The 19924-nt window shown below is 53.6% G+C and overlaps 1 long non-coding RNA gene across 2 annotated transcripts; it reads left to right on the forward strand.

Moving 5' to 3' along the window:
- The first annotated feature begins 4553 nt into the window (after window positions 1-4553).
- On the forward strand, window positions 4554-9034 carry LOC136561548 (uncharacterized). 2 transcript variants are annotated; one of them, XR_010784362.1, is made up of 3 exons: window positions 4562-7848; window positions 8558-8640; window positions 8858-9034. It is a non-coding gene; the product is annotated as an uncharacterized lncRNA (long non-coding RNA). The 2 variants fall into 2 exon arrangements; XR_010784361.1 differs by having other exon boundaries at window positions 4554-8640.
- Window positions 9035-19924: the final 10890 nt, after the last annotated feature.

Raw genomic sequence — 19924 nt, forward strand, 5'->3', positions numbered from 1 at the left:
TAACGGTGTCTTGTAATGTCGAGTCAGGGAAACCCCTGCTTCTGTGCGTGTTCCAGGACCAGTTCCTTGTATGTATGTCAAGAAAGTCTTGGAGAGAAACATGAATGAATTCAGAAACTTCCCCTGATATTATTTTGGATTTTCACAATTTTCTGGAATGCCGGGTGAAGTGTAAGGATGCCAAAAGGAAAGTGAAAGCAAACCAATAGATCTTTAAAACATCAGAAGCATCTCCAGTTTGTTCCTTGAAGAAGTTGCCAAACAATGTCACTTTTGAAATCCTTTGAAAGATCTAATAGGAAAAAGCACTGGCCAAAAGTGCTGCCCTGTGTTTCTGAACAGCAACAATGCATTTTGTGTTGATGCAAGGTTTGTACCAGGGTTTGGGGTTTTTGTGTGTGTGTGTGTGCTTTGAATGTGAGTCTTTGCAGGACTATTAATAATTAGACCATGTACTGAAGAGAACATGTTACTGTGTTGTGCTGTCCAGTGCTGAAGAGGGTTGAGACAGAGCAGGTAGCTGTGTGTCTGTGTGTAAGTTGCAGGAGCAGCACCGGAGCAGTGCCCAGGGCCTGGAGAAGCAAACGGGTTCCCGGTGCTGAGGACAAAGCGTCCAGAGCTCGGGATTGTCCGGCCAAGCTCTTCTGGCTCCTTGTGCTTCGAGCCCTGGCCGGGAGCCCTGCAGAGCCCCGGGTGCAGCTTCCCAACTTCCCCCTCTTCCTCTGCCTCCTGCCTTCCTCCAGGGTAAAGGCACTCCCGGGCATTGCACTGGCTGTGCCTCCATCCTAGACCAGTGAAGGGATCGTTTCCCAGCCAAGGTGGCTCTCCCATGGAGACAGGAAAATGGACAAACTCCTGCTGCCCCAGCATCAGGCAGGTGCAGGGTGTCCCTGCCTGTCAGCCCCTGCCCTGCTTCCCAGAGATCCCACTGCTTGTTCTAGAAGTCATGGATCTGGATTTCCAGGAGCATGTTTACATAGACATCAATGACAAAAATTGACAAGAATTGTTTGTGCGTCTCTTCCTGATTTCTTTCCAAGGTATTTTCTAGTAGGAAAGCATGGACCAAACTGGCAAAGTTCCTATAATGCAGGAAAAGCATCCTCCTGCCTTTGACTTGGGTTGAGAACTGTTGCAAGCACTCCTGTCAAACGTACACAGAACATTCTCAGTGAATTTTCTGTGTTTCCACAGTGTCAGTAGAAAAGATGACGTTTCTAAGGAGCTTAATACAAATTTTTCCATTTATATGAAATGTCAAAGTTATTAGTTCATAGGATGACAGGATAACAGAGGTCTGGAGGCAGCTGTGGTGGTCTCCAGGTTTATCTCCTGTAGCCAGTGGTGATCAGCAGCAGCATCAAATCAGGTTCATCTTAGTTTTCTCCAGACAGGTCTTGAGGAAAAGGTCAGTTCACCTAGAGCAGGGTTTGAATCTCTGCCGTGCAGGAGACTCTGCACCGGCTCTCTGGGCCACCGGCTGCCAGGGGCAGGAGCAGAGATTTCCCTTGGCCGGGGCCGGAGCCCTGGCGTGGCAGTGCCTGAACAGCACCTTCCTGCCTGCAGTACCACCCTCGATGGCTGCCCCAGGGCCTGGCATTTGACCCTGCACTTGCTGCAGGAGTCCTGGCCCTGCTTCCGCCCTGAGCAAATGCTCAGACCGATCTCAGAGCCTCGGTGCCCGAGGGGGCCGCCACAAGTGGATGCCAGGGACCTGAGGCCATGGCTGCCCCAATTTTGGGTACACGGTGCTGATGTCAGAGTGGCCATTGTGACCTGTGCGACCAAGGCCACAAAAGGGAACGCTGGGCTCAGGCCGAGTGTCAGTGCGACCTGACAACGGGAGGAGAAGGTAGGGCAGGGACGTGGCTGCTCAGGGACCAGAGGGGCCCCACACCTCGGGGCTCTGGGCCTGTGCTGCAGGCTCACCTGCCTCTCCCTTCCCAGAATCAGCGGAGGAACAGCCAGAGGACACTGTGGTGTTCCTTAATGCAGCGACGGGAGGAGAAGGCGGACAGGAGCAGGGCCCACGCAGGGCTGAGCAGGGAGTAGAGCCTCGTGGCTCTGGGCCTGTTCTGCAAACTCCCCCCCACTCTTCTTCCTCCCATAGAGAGAGAGAGGACCAACACCTCAAGCGACCATGTCACTCGAGGAGAGGGACTCAGCGCAGACACCGGCCATGGCTGACAGCAAGCAGGAGGGCCCTGGTGCCAGGGAGGCAGGTGAGGGCAAAGCAGCCCTCTGACAGCCTGGCCCAGGGGCTCTTGTGGCAGCAGGCAGTGTGGGGATCAGAGCAGAGGCAGGGGGAGGCAGGAGCTGCTCGGCCATGCCGGGGCCGGGAGCCTCCCTCCTGCCCAAGTGGGGCCCAGCTGGGCCAGGGGGCAGCTCCTGGGACAGCCGTGCCCGCAATGGCCCCTGCTCTGCAAGGCCTCCAGCCCTGCCCATCAGCCAGGCAGGGACAGAGCAGCCTTGGGGCCGATGCTGCTGCAGGCTCAGAGCCCCGCAGAGCTGCTCATGCCCGCTGCCACTGGCTCTGTCCCCTGCAGCCTGCATGCTGTGTCGCCGTGCCGAGGCTGACCCGCACATGTGCGGTGAGAAACTGGAGAAGGGTGGGCTCTGTGCCCACGTGTTCTGCATGGTGAGTGACTCGGGGCGCTCCCTCCACCGTTGCAATGAGCAGCTCCTGCCGCCCTCTCCTCATCAGCTCCTCCCCTTGCCTGCAGCTCTTCGCCACACTACTATCTCGCCAAGAGAACCACCACGTTGGACTCATGGGCTTTCTCCCTCGGGATCTCCTAATTGCAGTCCGGCGGGCGGCACAGAAGGTGAGAGCGTGACAAGAGCAGGGAGATTTGTGCCTGGCGAGGTTTGCCAGAGCTTAGCGCAGAGAGCAGGAAAGAAAGGCCGGCCCAACAGCCGCGACAAAGTCTGGCTCCCAGCAGCTGTGGCACAGAGGCCCTGGCACAGGAGCCTCCCTCCTCCACCAGGCGGCTCTGTGGGCTGGGACCCGGCAGCGGCCACATCCTGCGCCCTGCCCGGAGCCGTGGGGCTGCCAGGGGAGCCCTCGAGGCTGCTGCTGCTGCTGATGGGGCTGCTTGGCTCTTTCCAGTACTGCTGCGTCTGCGGCCAGAGCGGGGCAACCATCATGTGCTCTGTGCCGGAGTGTGACAGATGGTTCCACCTGCCCTGTGCCAAGGAGGGCGGCTGTGTCAATGTATACGTTACTCCGTTCAGGTACCTCATCTCTGTTTGTGGCCCCCCCTGGGGAATGACCCAGCATTTCTCACTTTCCCCATCCATTTTCCTCCAGGTCCTTCTGCCCTGAGCACCGTCCAGAGCAGGAGGTGGAGGTGATTCCAGAGCCGGACACCATTTGCCCCATCTGCCTGGAGCCTGTGGAGGACAGAAAGACCTTCACAACCCTGGTGTGCCCAACGTGCAAAAGGGCCTGGTTCCACAGGGACTGCATCCAGGTTGGAGCCCTCCCCTCAGCCCTGGGGCACAGCAGGTGCTCAGCAGCAGCAGCAGCAGCAGCAGCAGCAGGGCCTCGCTCACCCTGCCTGTGTTTGCCCTGCAGGGACAGGCCATGAGCGCTGGTGCTTTATATTTCCAGTGCCCCCTGTGCAGAGACAGTGGGGAATTCCCTGTTGAAATGTTCATCTTAGGGATCCGAATCCCCTTCAGGTTGGTGTCTTCTGCCTGGCCCACCAGCCAGGAGGGTACAAGTGGTGTGCTGTGCCAGGCCCTGCCCCAGGCGCCCTGGCCCTGCCCTGTCCCATGAGTCTGGGCTTCAGCTTCGTGCCCAACTTGGAAAAGCGCTGGAGAAAGAGCAGGGACACCCTGGATCTCCGTGAGGGGAGGGCAGCAGAAATTCATCATCTCTTCCTTTCTCCATCAGACAGCCGACATGGGAGGACAACAATGCCTTTGCGGAGCTAGGAGAGAGGCATGGCCAGTGCAATGCCAGGGATTGCCTTTACCCTGGAGGCAGAGAGGAGGCAGAGGAAGAGGGGTAAGTTGGGATGCTGCACCTGGGGATCTGCAGGGAACCTGTGTCTCCACAAGGCCTCAAAGCGGGAAGAACCAGAAGCGTTTGGCCAGACAACCACCTTCTGGCACACTTTGTCCTCAGTGCTATGAGCCTGTTTGCCTCCCCAGGCCCTGGCAATTGCTCCTGTGCTCCTCCTGTGCTGCCGAGGGCACCCACAGGCGCTGCTCTGGCCTGAGAAACAGCATAGACAGATGGGAGTGTGACACCTGTGCTGGGCTCGGAACATGTAGGAGTCAAAGCCCCCCTGTGTCCCTGGGCTGGGGGCAGTGCCCAGGCCAGGCTTGGCAGAGCCCATCCGCTCCTGGAGGGCTGGGGGCACTGCTCTGGCCTGGCCTGGCCTGGGGGTCCTTTGACATTCCTGCTTGCCCTTACAGCCTCCAGGGTTGAGTCAGAGCTTAATGGCCCCAGGCTGGCCAGACAGTCAGGACTGGAATCTGCTCATGGCTCCTTAGAATCTGAGGCCATCATGCCCAGCTCCCACAGCCCTGTGCCATTGGTGCTGGTTTCCCGATCGCCTTCTCCAGAGACGAGCAGCCACAGCAGGCCCCAACACGCAGCGTGGCAGCAGGTGCTGCCATCTTCCTCACTGGACACCAGCAGAATCAGCAGATCAAGGTCAACATGCAGCAGGTCCTCTGACCCTGATGACAGGGTCCATTCCAGACGTTCTGGGCCTGGCCGCAGGCAAAGCCGCTCTCGCCAGCAAGGTCGGGCCCAGAGTCCCCCTGTCCGCTCCAGGAGTCCCTGTGACAGGAACAGTGGGACAGGGCCATGGGCTGAGAGGCCCAGGCAAAGGGAGACACCATCACAGACATCCCCCAGACACAGCCGCTCCCACCAGCAAGGTCGGGCCCAGAGTGCACCTGTCCGGTCCAGGAGTCGCCGTGACAGGAGCAGTGGGACAGGGCCAAGGGCTGAGAGGCCCAGGCAAACGGAGCCACCATCACAGACATCCCCCAGACGCAGTCGCTCCCGCCAGCAAGGCTGGGCCCAGAGTCCACCTGTCCGGTCCAGGAGTCACCGTGGCAAGAGCAGCAGGAAAAGGCGAAGGTCTGAGAGGCCCAGGCGAAGGGACACGTCATCGGGGACGCCCCCCAGATGCAGCCGCTCCCGCCAGCAGCGCCGGGCCTCGACTCAAACTGTGCGGTCCAGGAGTCGCCAGGACAGGAGCAGGAGGACAGCAGCGAGTGCTGAGAGGCCCAGGCGTAGGGGGACATGGTCGGGGACATCCCGCAGGAGCAGCCGCTCGCACCAGCGACGTCGGACCTCATCTGGGACCTCCAACAGCAGCACGTAGTGTCATCTTTTCTTTCTAGTCCATGTGTTGCTTGCCGGAAGTGAAGGTGAGAACGGTCAGTGCAGGGACCTTGAGATGTGCAGGTCTGTGAGAAAACCATACCAGCTCTTGATGTTTCTATTGGCAGGAAAGAAGTCTGTGCTAAATACCTTGATTTCTGTGTAACCGTGTATTCAGTGAAAAGTCACTTAAGGATGTGGCTTATTACAAAGGACTCTTGTTCCTGCCTTTAGACTCCAACCTGTGATGTTTCCCCACTGCTTACCCTTGATAATGAACCACTCCTTAATGGGCTTGGATATGCTTAGGGAGACATTCAGAGCAAGGTGGCTCTTAGGGAAGCTGTCTCTGAAAAGGACGTGTGCTGTGTTGCTATCTTTGAACAATTTCATTTCCGTAAAGCCAAAAAAAGAAGAAAGAAGAGAGTGAGACACTGCCTCAAGTGGCTGAAGACAACTTTTACAGTATTGCTGCGGATTTGAAAGACTTGATTGGACCTTCAAAGAACAAACCAGAATAGACGGAGGAAATACCCTGGGGCAAAGAGGATGCACAGGACTCTGCCCCAGATGACCATTTGGGACCTTTGCCTGAGAACGACACAGCTCAGAAGCTGAGTACTTTCAAGTTTTCCTTCTTTGGAGGCACAGAGGAGTTGGGCATCAAAGAAGGCAACAGCAGAACCCTTCTGACATGCCATTGCTAAGGAAGAGCTTCTGGCAGGCACTGTAGGGCAAAACGGTGTAAAGAAGGTCAGGGTCCAGGGGATTTTCAGCAGCAGAAGTCAGTAATCAGGCAGAAGCATTTTGATCTTCATTTCTGCTTGCCAGGGCTGTGGTAGATTAATGAGAGGTAACTCTTGCTTGCATCTCAGGAATTCTGAAAGGCATGCTTTGAGAAGGCATTGGGGTTTTTGCTGAGTGGTGGAAAAGCTGGTTCTCATGCCCTGAATTCCTCAAACGGGTTAAAAGGTGACACACCAGTCATATCAAGTTTCATAGAACCCAACAAGATTTTAAAGGAAATGTGCGTTAATGTAGAGGGAGGAGCCAAGTCCGGGAGCTGACCCCAAGATCCATGAGCATTCTGTTTGTTACTGAATTCTACTCTTGGACCATTAGAAAAAGGAAATGGAATGACACATGATCTTTGGGGTGTCCTAACCTTAGATAAAATGAGGCCGTCTGAAATGAAGATGAAACAACATTAAATCGAGTCCCAGTCACGTAGGAGAGAAAAGAAACCGCGAGAAGTTATCCACAATATTAAAAAACCCAACGCAACAGCACAAAGCAACGAGTCCCCCACACTTGTGCTGATCTGAGAAGGTATTCATGGTCTTCTGAATGCAATGACAAATGTTTAAGAATACATAAGGGATCCCTAGAACAAAGTGGAGCAGAGATGTAGCTTAGAAAATCTGGCAGGGGCAGATTCTGTCCTTCCTAAATCTGTCTTCTCCACTCTAAGTATTTCACTTGAAAGGAGGAATTTTTCCTGACCAGTAGGGGAAGAATCTGGTTTTGGCTTTTTTTTCTCTATGGGTGCTGTCATTGCAGAGCCTTATGCCCTTGGAACAATAAAGCCAGTAAAAGCCACATGGCAAGAGGATCCACGTTTCCAAGACAGCAGTTCTGAGGGTGATGATGAACCTGAGATGTCAGAGATTGAACAGGACCAAGAAACGCAAGTTCCATTTCTCTTTGTTGTCTACTTGGCTGTAGTAGTTGGATGCTGTGGGAATATTAACTCAGGAAATGGGAAAGGGACATTGCACACCTCTGAGCAACCAAAGTCATCTCGGAAAATCGTTTGTGCTGCACAGAGTCAAAACTCCCAGCAGCACATTTGATGTGAAGATGAATATGGGAAGAGAGAGTTGAGCACAAGAAATTAACTGGGTCATTTTGGTTTGACCAACTCCAAAGTGAGTTTGGCTAAAAGCCAAAGACACGGTCAGTTTTCTCTTTAAAAGTGGGTTTTGTAAAAAAAAAAGCTCTATTTGGGGTTCCTAGGGAATAAAGCTTTTCAATGGATACCATTTCTCTGAAGCACTACAGTTTGAAGTCATGTCCATGGAATTTGATAGTACAATTTAGGATGCTCAAATCCCTTTGTCCTTGTCTAGGTTTCTTTCTTTACCACGCACAGGAAGTGCTAGAGTTTTTTTCTTCTCCAAAGATGATGAACGCCTAAGAGGTATGACAGAATTTCTTCAACCCCTTTTCAATTTTTTTTTCCTTTTAAACCCTTCCTGGAATTCAGGGAGGAGGAAAAAATGCTGCCTAGTTATGAAAGTTTTCTAGTCAAAAATTTGCCACCCTTATTTGTGGTCCAAGTTGTGGTAGAATCCTGTGAGAAAGTCCTGGTAAAATAGAGGCCAAGCAGATTTCTGGCTTTCTTGTCTTTCAGACAATTACCGAATAGGAATCTGGACTTGTAGAGTTTACCAGAAACTTAGTCCCTTGTCAGGTTACCTAGACATTTTGGATCCTTTCAGGTATTTAAATCATCTTTAACTTTTTCCTCTCTTTCTGGTGTTACCGTTAGAAACGTTTGAGTGTTCTTCTTGTGAGCCACATATGTCCCTGGGGTTCTTTGTGCTAATGCATCTGGGGCTTTCTCTTCTGAATCCAGTCAATTTTGTATTTAGAAACAAAGACAACAACAACCAAAGGAAACATACACAGTGCCCAAAACCTGCACAGGCCACCAAAACAATTGCTGGTTCTATTTTGTAGAATAGAGTCTTAAGACAAGCTTAAAGGATGTGCCTTCCATGAGACTGATTGGATAGCAGTGGTGAAAGGCACTGCTGCGTTCACACAGTTAGCGGCCTGCAATCTTCCAGCCAGCCTGATTTACAGGGTGTGTTGAAATGGAGAGCTCAGGCCTCAGCAGGCCTCAGTTCTGGGGGAAGATGGGGGGTGCTGGTGCTGAGCTTCAAATGAAAGAGCTGCCATTTCACTGCAATTCAGATTGCAGCATGTTGAGGAAAACTGCTGCTGCCTTTCTTTCCATGTTCTTAGCACAGCAGGCCGCAGTAGGGAACATTTCTGCTGAAGCCAAGGTGTGGTGGGGGGCAGGAGAACAGGAAGGATGGTGAAGAATTGATTTCTGCTTTTAGTGCAGTGTTGGTCATGATTGTTAGAAGCAGCAGCACAATCACAAGCGTTTAAGCCTATTAATTGGTTGTTTCTTTTGTGCAGAGGGTCCACAGTTATTCTGTAGATTGGTAGAACTCAGTGAAGAAAAAGAGGGTTAGGAAGACAGACGTAGATTATTGCTTGAGGTGAGTATGTAACATCTGTTCCCTGGTAAGCCTGGGTGAAAGCTGAGCCTGGGGAGGGACTGCAGGTATGAATGTGCATGCAAAATGAATTCAGGACCTCGAGAAGAGCTTTAAATTTGTAATGAAGAGGGAAGAGACGTTTTTTAGTGTACCGGTGTGTATAACATCTCGTTGTGTGGTCCAGTCAGGTAAACCACTACATCTTTGTATGTTACAGGTGCAGCTACTTAACTGTATGTAAGGATAGTGAATGTAGAGACTTCTCCTAATAGTGGATTCAGAAACTTCTCGGAAGAATTTGTTAGGTTTTCATTATTTTCTGGAACGCCGAAGGAAGCATAAGGATACCCTATAGGAAGTGCAAGCAAACCAATAAACCTTTTAGTGATTAGAAGCGAGTCACGTTTGTTTCTTGAAGGAGTTGCCAAACAACGTTACTTTCAAAATCCTTTCAAAGGTCTAACAGGGCTCAATATCAGCAAACCCTGTTAGGCCGTGTTTGGGAGCTGGGGCTGAGGCTCTTGTGTCCTGGGGAGCCACGGGAAGGCTCCAGTCCTGACTGTGAGGCCAGGCCGGGGCCATGGAGCTCCAGCCCATCCCTGGTGGATGCAAGGGCCAGCAGGAATGTCAAGGGACCCCAGGGCCAGGCCAGGCCAGAGCAGTGCCCCCAGCCCTCCAGGAGCGGATGGGCTCTGCCAAGCCCAGCCTGGGCACTGCCAAGCCCAGCCCAGGGACAGGCGGGTGCTTTGCCCAAGAGCCGTGCCCAGAGCAGCAGAGCTGTCACAGCCCCAGCTGGTTCTGCTCTGCGTCAGGCCTGAGCAGGGCCCGTGGGTGCCCTGGGCAGTGCAGGAGCGGCACAGGAGCAGCTGCCAGGGCCTGGGGAGGCACAGGGGTCAGCCTTGGCTCGGTGACACAGCATGCAGGCTGCAGGGGACAGAGCCAGTGGCAGCGGACATGAGCAGCTCTGCGGGGCTCTGAGCCTGCAGCAGCATCGGCCCCAAGGCTGCTCTGTCCCTGCCTGGCTGATGGGCAGGGCTGGAGGCTTGCAGAGCAGGGGCCATTGCGGGCACGGCTGTCCCAGGAGCTGCCCCCTGGCCCAGCTGGGCCCCACTTGGGCAGGAGGGAGGCTCCCAGCACCCGCATGGCCGAGCAGCTCCTGCCTCCCCCTGCGTCTGCTCTGATCCCCCACACTGCCTGCTGCCACAAGAGCCCCTGGGCCAGGCTGTCAGAGGGCTGCTTTGCCCTCTCCTGCCTCCCTGGCACCAGGGCCCTTCTGCTCTCTGTCAGACATGGCCAGTGTCTGTGCGGAGTCCCTCTCCTCCAGTGACATGGTCACTTCGGGCCTCTGGTCTTCTGTATGCAAGGAAGAAGAGTGGGGGGGAGTTTGCAGAGCAGGCCCAGAGCCACGAGGCTCTACTCCCTGTTCAGCCCTGCGTGAGTCCTGCTCCTGTCCACCTTCTGCTCCCGTTGTTTTGTTGAGGAACACTGCAGTGTCCTCTGGCTGTTCCTTTGCTGATTCTGGGGAGAGGCAGGTGAGCCTGCAGCACAGGCCCAGAGCCCCGAGGTTTGTTTCATGTTTTAACCTGCATGGATCTCCTTTTAGGATAGGTGGAGAAAAAGGAGCAGGCTGCTGAAATTGCTTCAGTTTCTACCACAAAAAGCAATGTGTTTGTACCACCTACTAGCAGAAAACCCCTGTTTTCCAACAGCCTATTACTAAAAATTTGCCTTTCCATGGAACCAGCACGAATGCATCAGGGATCAGCATCCATTGGCAGAACAATGACTTTTACTAACTACTTACTACAGAACTACTAAAAAGCGGAACACTATGTCGCAGACATCTTTCATGAAAAATCCTTTCTTAGGATTTTTCCTTGTGACAAGCTGCAGTTCAGCAACCAAAGTAAACAATGGTTATCTGCTGCTGTGGAATGCAACAGGTGATTGGTCTCCTGTGGGTGTTTGGATTTCTTGACCACTCATGGCAGAGCTGGCTCTTGCTCTGTCTGAGACACAGATCTTTGTTATTCATTCTTTTCTATTCTTAGCTTAGCTAGCTGCTGAAGAAACTTTTCCTTTCTATTGCTTTTTAGTATAGTCTTAATGTAACATATATCATAAAATAATAAATCAAGCCTTCTGATCATGGAGTCAACATTCTCGTCTCTTCTTCATCCTGAAAACCCTTGTGACCACAGTCACAATTGGTGACCCCTGACTGAGGAGGACAATCATCACTTGGTGAGACCACCAGAGGAGCATTGCTGCACTCGGTAAACCCTGAATGTGTGGCATTGATGGTTGCTTCACAAGTGACCACAGAAGTGGATTCTAGCCAGGAGCTGAAGAACTGAAGATCCGAATTTGGACAGAGTTCACAGCAAGGCTGACCACAAAGAGAACCTTCTGAAAAGCCTCCAGGAAGATGTTCGGAAAGCTCAGCAGCACCATGCAGATAGCCAGAGAGTCCTGGACACTGTCACAAGGTACTGTTGGTTTTTCCCCTCCTAAAGATGAGGCCATTCGCAGTTTGTGGCTGCTCATCTGGAGGACTCCTCCCCTAGAGGATGAGGTTCCATTCTCCCCTTCAGAGGAGAAACTTATTGCCCTCTGGCAAAAATGGGGTGAAGAGGACAGAATTCTCCTGTTGGAGACAGATCTCTATGAGTTTTTTCGATGGGCAAAGCTCTTTGGTTTTTTTACGAATGTGCTATATGCCCTCGATATGTTTGTCTGGGAGTGTATGGGCTCCATTTTCCAATTCTTTTTATACCGGGGGTTCGGATGCCCCTCGATTTATCCAACCTTTTTGAAGCTCTTTCTAGTCTTGAAACGGAGAGCAGCTGTTTTTCCCTGGATTGCTAACTGCAAGGGGAAAGCCCCGTTCCCCCCAATTCCGGGGGAAGACCCTTTGGAGGGGGACGATCTGCTGCTTTCCAGCCCCCCTGAACCACAGTGGGGGGGCGAAGTTTCGCCCGCAGCCGAAGTTTTTTTTACTGCGTCTTCGGAGCATGCTCAGACGGAGCCGTTTGTTCCCCCCTCCGGTTGCTCTCAGGGGGGATGGGAGTGGGCGGCGCCGCCCCGGCCAGCGCCACGGGCACCGCCCCAACCCGCCCCGCGGGTGCGGGCGGTTCCCCGCGCGCCCCGTCCCGCGGCCGCCCCTCCGGGGGAGCCTGTGGGCGCTCCAGCCGCGGTTCCACCGGCTTCCCTGCCTGCATCTATCTCAGAGACACCGCTTCCCGCGGCTGCGCCGATGTTGCTGGGCAACAGCGATCCACCGCTCCCCCCGGCCGTCCCGCCGCCTTCTGCGACTGCGGTTCCGCGGCCGATGTCAGAGTCCGGCGCAGAAGAAGCTGCCGACCCCGTGCCGCCCCCGCCGCCCCCGCCGCCTCCCCAGGCGGCCCCGCTGCCCGCCCCTGCGGGGACTCCGTTCTCCATGTCTGCGTCAGAGGCTGCCTTGGAGCCGGCGGCAGCAGCAGAGGCGCCTCCTGCATCCAGCGTGACTTCCTCCCCGAGTTTTTCGGGTTGTCCCGGGGCTGCCCCTACGGGGAGAGCTGGGACAGGGGAAGAGGGCGTCAGCCTGTCCTTCCGTGGAGGAGGCATGGCCCGACAGCTGGCTGTGGGCGCAGCGCGGCTGCCTGTTTTCAAGATCAGCATTCTTGGCGGGTTGGGGGGTGTTTGGTCCGGGGTTTCCCCCTGGGGGATGCGAATCTCTCTGCCGCCCCTCGCGCGCCCCAGCGGCGAGGGGAAGGTGGGTCCCGAAAGTTCTGCCCCTGGTCCCCAGCCCAGAGCGGGTGGCGGTGGTGCCGTGAGGCAGATGGGAGGAACACCTGGTGCATTTGCATTGCAGAGGCAGAGGGCACAGCAGGAAGCGAGCATCGCTTGTCTGCTGTGGGGAAAGGACATCCCCAGACCCGAGACGAAGATTCTCGGGACAGCTTCTGTCTTCCCATTGCCGGCATGCCTCGGTGATTTTGGGGAAAGGAAGCGTTTGGTCACCCCTTCTGCCATTGTACTGGCAGCAGGGTGCGGGTCTGTGCCAATGCAGAGCCTGCCTCGGGGGCTGGGCCTGGGCTGTCTGGCTTGGTTGCTTGGGCCAGGGCCACCTCCCAGCCTCCTGTTGAGTTTGGGGGCTTTGCTTCCCCCTTCTGGTCCTGGGCCACCTTTCAGTGGGCCAGGTCTGGGGTTCCTGATCCTTCCACATGGGCCAGGGCCCCCAAGGGCCTCTCTCTGGCTCCTCTACTGCTGCTGCTGCTCTTTCCGACAAGACAAAAAAAAAAAAAAAAAAAAAAAAAATTTAAATTGAATAAAAAAGGGTGAAAGAGCTGGCAGCAGCTCAGAGGCATTGAGGAGCCAGGGATTGGCTTCAGCCCAAGTTGTTCAATGAAGGGCTGTGGCAAGACATTTCAGAAATTTTCTAATTTTCTCAAAATTGTTTGAAGACTGTCAATGGACTTTTGATAAATATTGATGGACCTTTCTGTAGCAAGCCTGTTTCAGGACCAAAAGAAACTTTCAGATATGGCAAAGAGGAACATCTTCAAGCCATGGACTTTTCCTGAAACTCAGCTGCTTGGACTTGAATTTTCTTTGCATTGTTTTTGCATTTTCTTATATTATAGAATTGTTTTAGTAATATGATAGAATTTTATGTTCTACAGGTGAAGAAATTCCCAGTGCATTCCACAGGAGCACTTGAGTGGAGTTTGATTGGCAACAGATAACCTGTCAAGTGTTTGTCTTTTTCTTTGGCATGAGTACAGCAGAGAAAATTACAAACACTATTTCCTTTTAATTTAACTAAATAAAAAAAGGTGACATGTCGCAGACATCTTTCATGAAAAATCCTTTCTTAGGATTTTTCCTTGTGACAAGCTGCAGTTCAGCAACCAAAGTAAACAATGGTTATCTGCTGCTGTGGAATGCAACAGGTGATTGGTCTCCTGTGGGTGTTTGGATTTCTTGACCACTCATGGCAGAGCTGGCTCTTGCTCTGTCTGAGACACAGATCTTTGTTATTCATTCTTTTCTATTCTTAGCTTAGCTAGCTGCTGAAGAAACTTTTCCTTTCTATTGCTTTTTAGTATAGTCTTAATGTAACATATATCATAAAATAATAAATCAAGCCTTCTGATCATGGAGTCAACATTCTCGTCTCTTCTTCATCCTGAAAACCCTTGTGACCACAGTCACAACACTACTTTTACTAACTGATGGCTTCCATGGAATCTAAGCACTCAACTTACTTTATGTGGCGTATTTGAGGGACAACTGCAAGAAATCCTGCTATTAAATTCATAGCACTGGACAAAGAAATACCTGACTGCTTTTTCAGAGTTTAATGTACTAACAAAATGACACAGGCAGACCTTTTTATTGTCAAAACTTTTGGAACGTTTTTTCACCCTCATGTTCCTCCTGATATAGTTGAGATTATCTAAGTAATTAGATTCGGTATCTTTTCAGTCTTCCCATTCATGCCCTGAATATTTTGCCAGACCTTCCTTTTTATTTTCAATTCTGTGGTTTCCCTCTGGTGTTTTAAATCAGATGTTTCAGTATTTTACTATCTGTGGTGCTACTCTCTCGGATCTAGTGAAGAGGGCCAAGCAGTGCCGGTCTGCCGGCAGGTCCCAGGCGTCGCTCCTGCTGGCGGCCCCGGGGCAGGAGCGACGCCGGCGCTGCCATGGCCGGGCTTCCCTCAGGTGTCGGCACTGCCAGCCCGGCTCTGCCCAGCGGCCCCGGCGCTGCCATGGCAGGGCTTCCCTCAGGTGTCGGCACTGCCAGCCCGGCTCTGTCGGGGGCTCTGGCACCGCCACGGCGCACGGCAGCTCTGGCACTGCAGCCTCGGCCAGCAGCCCGATCCCTGGTGGATGCATGGGCAAGCAGGAATGTCAAGGGACCCCAGGGCCAGGCCAGGCCAGAGCAGTGCCCCCAGCCCTCCAGGAGCGGATGGGCTCTGCCAAGCCCAGCCTGGGCACTGCCAAGCCCAGCCCAGGGACAGGCGGGTGCTTTGCCCAAGAGCCGTGCCCAGAGCAGCAGAGCTGTCACAGCCCCAGCTGGTTCTGCTCTGCGTCAGGCCTGAGCAGGGCCCGTGGGTGCCCTGGGCAGTGCAGGAGCAGCACAGGAGCAGCTGCCAGGGCCTGGGGAGGCACAGGGGTCAGCCTTGGCTCGGTGACACAGCATGCAGGCTGCAGGGGACAGAGCCAGTGGCAGCGGACATGAGCAGCTCTGCGGGGCTCTGAGCCTGCAGCAGCATCGGCCCCAAGGCTGCTCTGTCCCTGCCTGGCTGATGGGCAGGGCTGGAGGCTTGCAGAGCAGGGGCCATTGCGGGCACGGCTGTCCCAGGAGCTGCCCCCTGGCCCAGCTGGGCCCCACTTGGGCAGGAGGGAGGCTCCCAGCACCCGCATGGCCGAGCAGCTCCTGCCTCCCCCTGCCTCTGCTCTGATCCCCCACACTGCCTGCTGCCACAAGCAGCCAGCGGGAGCGGCTGCGTCTGGGGGGCGTCCCCGATGATGGCTCCCTTTGCCTGGGCCTCTCAGCCCTTGGCCCTGTCCCGCTGCTTCTTTCACAGCAACGCCTGGAGCGGACAGGTGGGCTCTGGGCCACCTCTTGCTGGAGGGAGCCGTTGTGTTGTGGGGACGCCCGCGCAGGTGTCTCCCTTCGTCGGGGTCTCTCAGCCCTTGGTCTTGTACTGCTGCTCCTGTAACGCTGACTCCTCAAGGGCACAAGTCGATTTGGGGCCCGACCTTGCTGGCCAGAGCGGCTTCGCCCGCGGCCAGGCCCAGCACGTCTGGAATGGACCCTGTCCTCAGAGTCAGGGGAGCTGCTGTACATTGACCTTGATGTGCTGGGGCTGCTGCTGTCCAGCGAGGAGGATGGCAGTGCCTGCTGCCACGCTGCGTGTTGGGGCCTGCTGTGGCTGCTGGTCTCTGCAGACAGAATTTGGTGCGCCAGACCCAATGGCCTGCGGCTATGAGAGCTGGGGCTGAAGGCCTCCAAATCTGGGGAGCCATGAGAAGGCCCCAGTCCTGACTGTCTGGCCAGCCTGGAGCCATTGAGCTCTGACTCAGCCCTGGAGGCTGTAAGGGCAAGCAAGAATGTCAAAGATTGCCCAGGCCAATGCTGTATTGCACTAAATAGTTTATTTAGTTGTTGTTTTGCACTGGGTGATGGGAAATTTGTACTGAGTATGGTATGTCGAGTATTCCCCCTCTCCCATCACATGGTCTATCCCCCACACACCCCCCTTTCTATACACCCTGGTGGTCTGTTCCCCCTCCCCTCGCCGCTCCCCAGTGGTATTCCATTGGCTGTGGTCCTCTTTTCCTGCCCCCATCACTTGGGTATAAAACTCCACTGCAGGTATGTCATGTCGTCTTTTCCACGTGGGTGGTTGCCGGACCAGAGGTGTCCCATCCCAAGTCATTAAACAGGACACTCATCCCCACGTGCAGAAGAGCGCGTCTCGTCTTTTGTTTTTGTCCATGTAAGACCATGTGGGCTAGGGTTCAAGCTGGCCGGATTGTAGCCATACAACAGCCCAGAGACACACAGAATCTTGCAAGGCCAGGCCAGAGCAGTGCCCCCAGCCCTCCAGCAGTGGACGCGCTCTGCCAAGCCTGGCCTGGGCACTGCCCCCAGCCCAGGGACACAGGGGGGCTTTGACTCCTACATGTTCCGAGCCCAGCACAGGTGTCACACTCCCATCTGTCTATGCTGTTTCTCAGGCCAGAGCAGTGCCTGTGGGTGCCCTCGGCAGCACAGGAGGAGCACAGGAGCAATTGCCAGGGCCTGGGGAAGCAAAGAAGTTTATGGCACTGAGGACAAAGCGTATCCACATAAGGTTGTCTGGCCAAGCTCTTCAAGTTCTTTGCACTTTGAGCCCTTGCCAAGATGTGGTTTCCCTGCAGAGCCCTGGGAGCAGCTTCCCAACTTGTTCCTCTTCCTCTGCCTCCTCTCTACCTCCAGGGTAAAGGCAATCCCTGGCATTGCACTGGCCGTGCCTCACTCCTAGCTCCACAAAGGCATCGTTGTCCTCCCATGTTGGCTGATAAAGAAATGAAAAGCTGTCCCTTATGGAGATCCAGGGTGTCCCTGCTCTTTCTCCATCGCTTTTCCAAGTTGGGCACGAAGCTGAAGCCCAGACTCACGGGACAGGGCAGGGCAAGGGCTCCTGGGGCAGGGCCTGGCACAGCACAGCACTTGTACCCTCCTGGCTGGTGAGCCAGGCAGAAAGACACCAACCTGAAGGGGATTCGGATCCCCAAGGAATTCTTGAATGTCTCTGCACAGGGAGCAGTGGAGGCATAAAAGACAGGCAGAGCCTGTCCACTTCTGAAGGGCTGGGGGCACTTCTCAGGACCCAGCCTGCCTTGGTCTTTGACATTCCTGCTAGCCCTTACAGCGTCCAGGGCTGAGCTGGTGCTCAATGGCTCCTGTCCAACTAGACAGGACGGAAGCCCTCTCACAGCTATGCAGAATCCTAGGCCATCAGCCCCAGCTCCAGTAGCTCACTGTCATTAGGAGATGTGGAGAAGAAGCAGCAGTGTCATAAGGTTGCTTTTGTTTTTACCGCAAAAAGGAGCGTGTTTGTTCCAGTTACCAGCAGAAAACACCTGTTTTCCCACAGCCTATTACTAAAAAAATCGCCTTTCCAAGAAATCTGCATGGATGGATCAGAGATCAGCATCAATCGCCAAAACAATGACTTCTTTTAATAACTAATTATTACAGAACTACTAAAAAACATAAAACTACGTCTACTAACTGATGGCATCCCTTTAATCTAAGCACTCAATTCCCTTTATGTGGGGTATTTGAGGGACAACTGTAACAAATCCTGCTATTAAATTCATAGCACTGGACAAAGAAATACCTGACTGCTTTTTCAGAGTTTAATGTACTAACAAAATGACACAGGCAGACCTTTTTATTGTCGAAACTTTTGGAACGTTTTTTCACCCTCATGTTCCTCCTGATATAGTTGAGATTATCTAAGTAATTAGATTCGGTATCTTTTCAGTCTTCCCATTCATGCCCTGAATATTTTGCCAGACCTTCCTTTTTGTTTTCAATTCTGTGGTTTCCCTCTGGTGTTTTAAATCAGATTTTTCAGCATTTTACTATCTGTGGTGCTACTCTCTCGGATCTAGTGAAGAGGGCCAAGCAGTGCCGGTCTGCCGGCAGGTCCCAGGCGTCGCTCCTGCTGGCGGCCCCGGGGCAGGAGCGACGCCGGCGCTGCCATGGCCGGGCTTCCCTCAGGTGTCGGCACTGCCAGCCCGGCTCTGCCCAGCAGCCCCGGCGCTGCCATGGCAGGGCTTCCCTCAGGTGTCGGCACTGCCAGCCCGGCTCTGCCCAGCGGCCCCGGCGCTGCCATGGCAGGGCTTCCCTCAGGTGTCGGCACTGCCAGCCCGGCTCTGCCCAGCGGCCCCGGCGCTGCCATGGCAGGGCTTCCCTCCGGTGTCGGCACTGCCAGCTCGGCTCTGTCGGGGGCTCTGGCACTGCAGCCTCGGCCAGCAGCCCGATCTGCGGACTGGGACCCCGCAGCGGCCGCACGCTTCTCCCTGAGCCCGAGCAGCGACTGCACCCTCCCAACAGCGCGGCGGGAATGCGCCCACGAACAGCGCGGGCTCGGCTCTGGGCAGGAACCGCCCCGCCCCTCACACCCGCCCGCCCCTTCCCGCCCTCCGGCCCCGCCGCGCGGCGCCCGCGCTGTCATGGCGGCTCTCGCCCACAAGGCAGCGCCCTGAGCCCTGCAATGGCGCCGGGAACGTTCTGGCACTCTGGAAGGCGCGGGCGGGCACCTCTTGCAAACTGGGCCATACGTCCCATTTCCTGAAGAAAACACGTCCTGTCATGCCTGGCCTTTACACACTTCCAAGCCTGATCCCCAAGAACAGACGTTTAACCTGTGACACACATAGCAGCCTACAAGCTCGAAGTGATGGCCAGGTGTTAGAAAAGCAAAGTACTTGTTGCTAGAATTGTCTTTTAAGACTCAGGGCTGGGCACGTTTCACTGATCTCAGACCCAGAGGGAGGTTGACAAAGCTTGGGAAGAAGGATGCCCACTGATAGTGGACACGAAGCATGCAGAATTTAGGGGCAATAAGGACATCTGCTAGAACTGCCAAGATAAAGAAAACATTCATGAAGCCAACTCAGGAAATATGCTGAGATGAGCACCAGCTGGGTAAAATAGAGTGTGATGTTTGCAGGCAACAGGACTTTGGCACCCAGATTATCCTGGGGCTGGCCATGGGATGGTTCTGATCACCAGAAGACATGAAAAGACGGTGCAGTGCAAGCGCTGGGCATTGTGCTTCATAGAAGCCAGATGAAAAAGCTGGGGAGACTGTGCTGGATTCTTGTGTGGTATCTGCCCCTTCTGTGTAAAATGCCAATCACTTGTTTTAAAATTTTAAAAGTAATAAATTAGTTACAAAAATAGTAATAAAAATTAGTGAAATAAGAATTTGGACAATTAAGAGTTAGGACAATAAAGGACAATAAAAAAGGCCAAGAATTACAGATGTCTGGGTGCTCTGCTCTGCCTCAGAACACACTTTGCTAACAAAGGATTAACCCTTACAAGTAATAGCCTGTTGCATATTCATATATCTCATACACGATGCCAAAATTCTTTTCAAACAATGGGTGTTTTCTTGTTAGTGTCAACCCCTCCCTCATCTTGTAAATCAATTGTCTTGGTCCCTCAAAGTCTGGTTCTTCCCGATAAGGAGGCAATATTTCTTCTCTTAGAGTTTTGGTGTCTTGTTACTGCTATCTCCGCTTGAGCTATTTAGAAAAAGTATCTTACATCACACAGTTTCTGTAGCCTAAAACGATATTCACCACACTACTTTAAAAGATTAGTATAGGACTACAAAAAAGGATTAATACAACATAACTTTCCAACATAACACATATAGTATTAATTTTAATATTTGCGAAAAGCCAATCATATAATACGCATTTTTCACACCTTCTCTGCTCCTTCTTCTTCTCAAAATATATTGTAAACCTGACTAAACAAACTAGCTAGAGCCATGCTCAGTGCCTTATTCTGAAAACTTACAGCTGACTTACAGGTTTAGCACCTTACAGAGCAGGTTTGAGGCCCTGGAACTGGAGGGACAGACAAGAGATGAAGTGGGCACAAGTCCTTCTGGAATAGAGGGGGCACCTAGGGCAAGTCAGCCAACACCATGCATCGTGACCACCTCTGTTCCAGGGGAAGGCAGGGTCTTTGCAGGCCTTCCCAAAAGCATCTCAAGGGA

This window comes from Molothrus aeneus, chromosome 12, assembly GCF_037042795.1.
Source record: "Molothrus aeneus isolate 106 chromosome 12, BPBGC_Maene_1.0, whole genome shotgun sequence".
NCBI lineage: Eukaryota > Metazoa > Chordata > Aves > Passeriformes > Icteridae > Molothrus > Molothrus aeneus.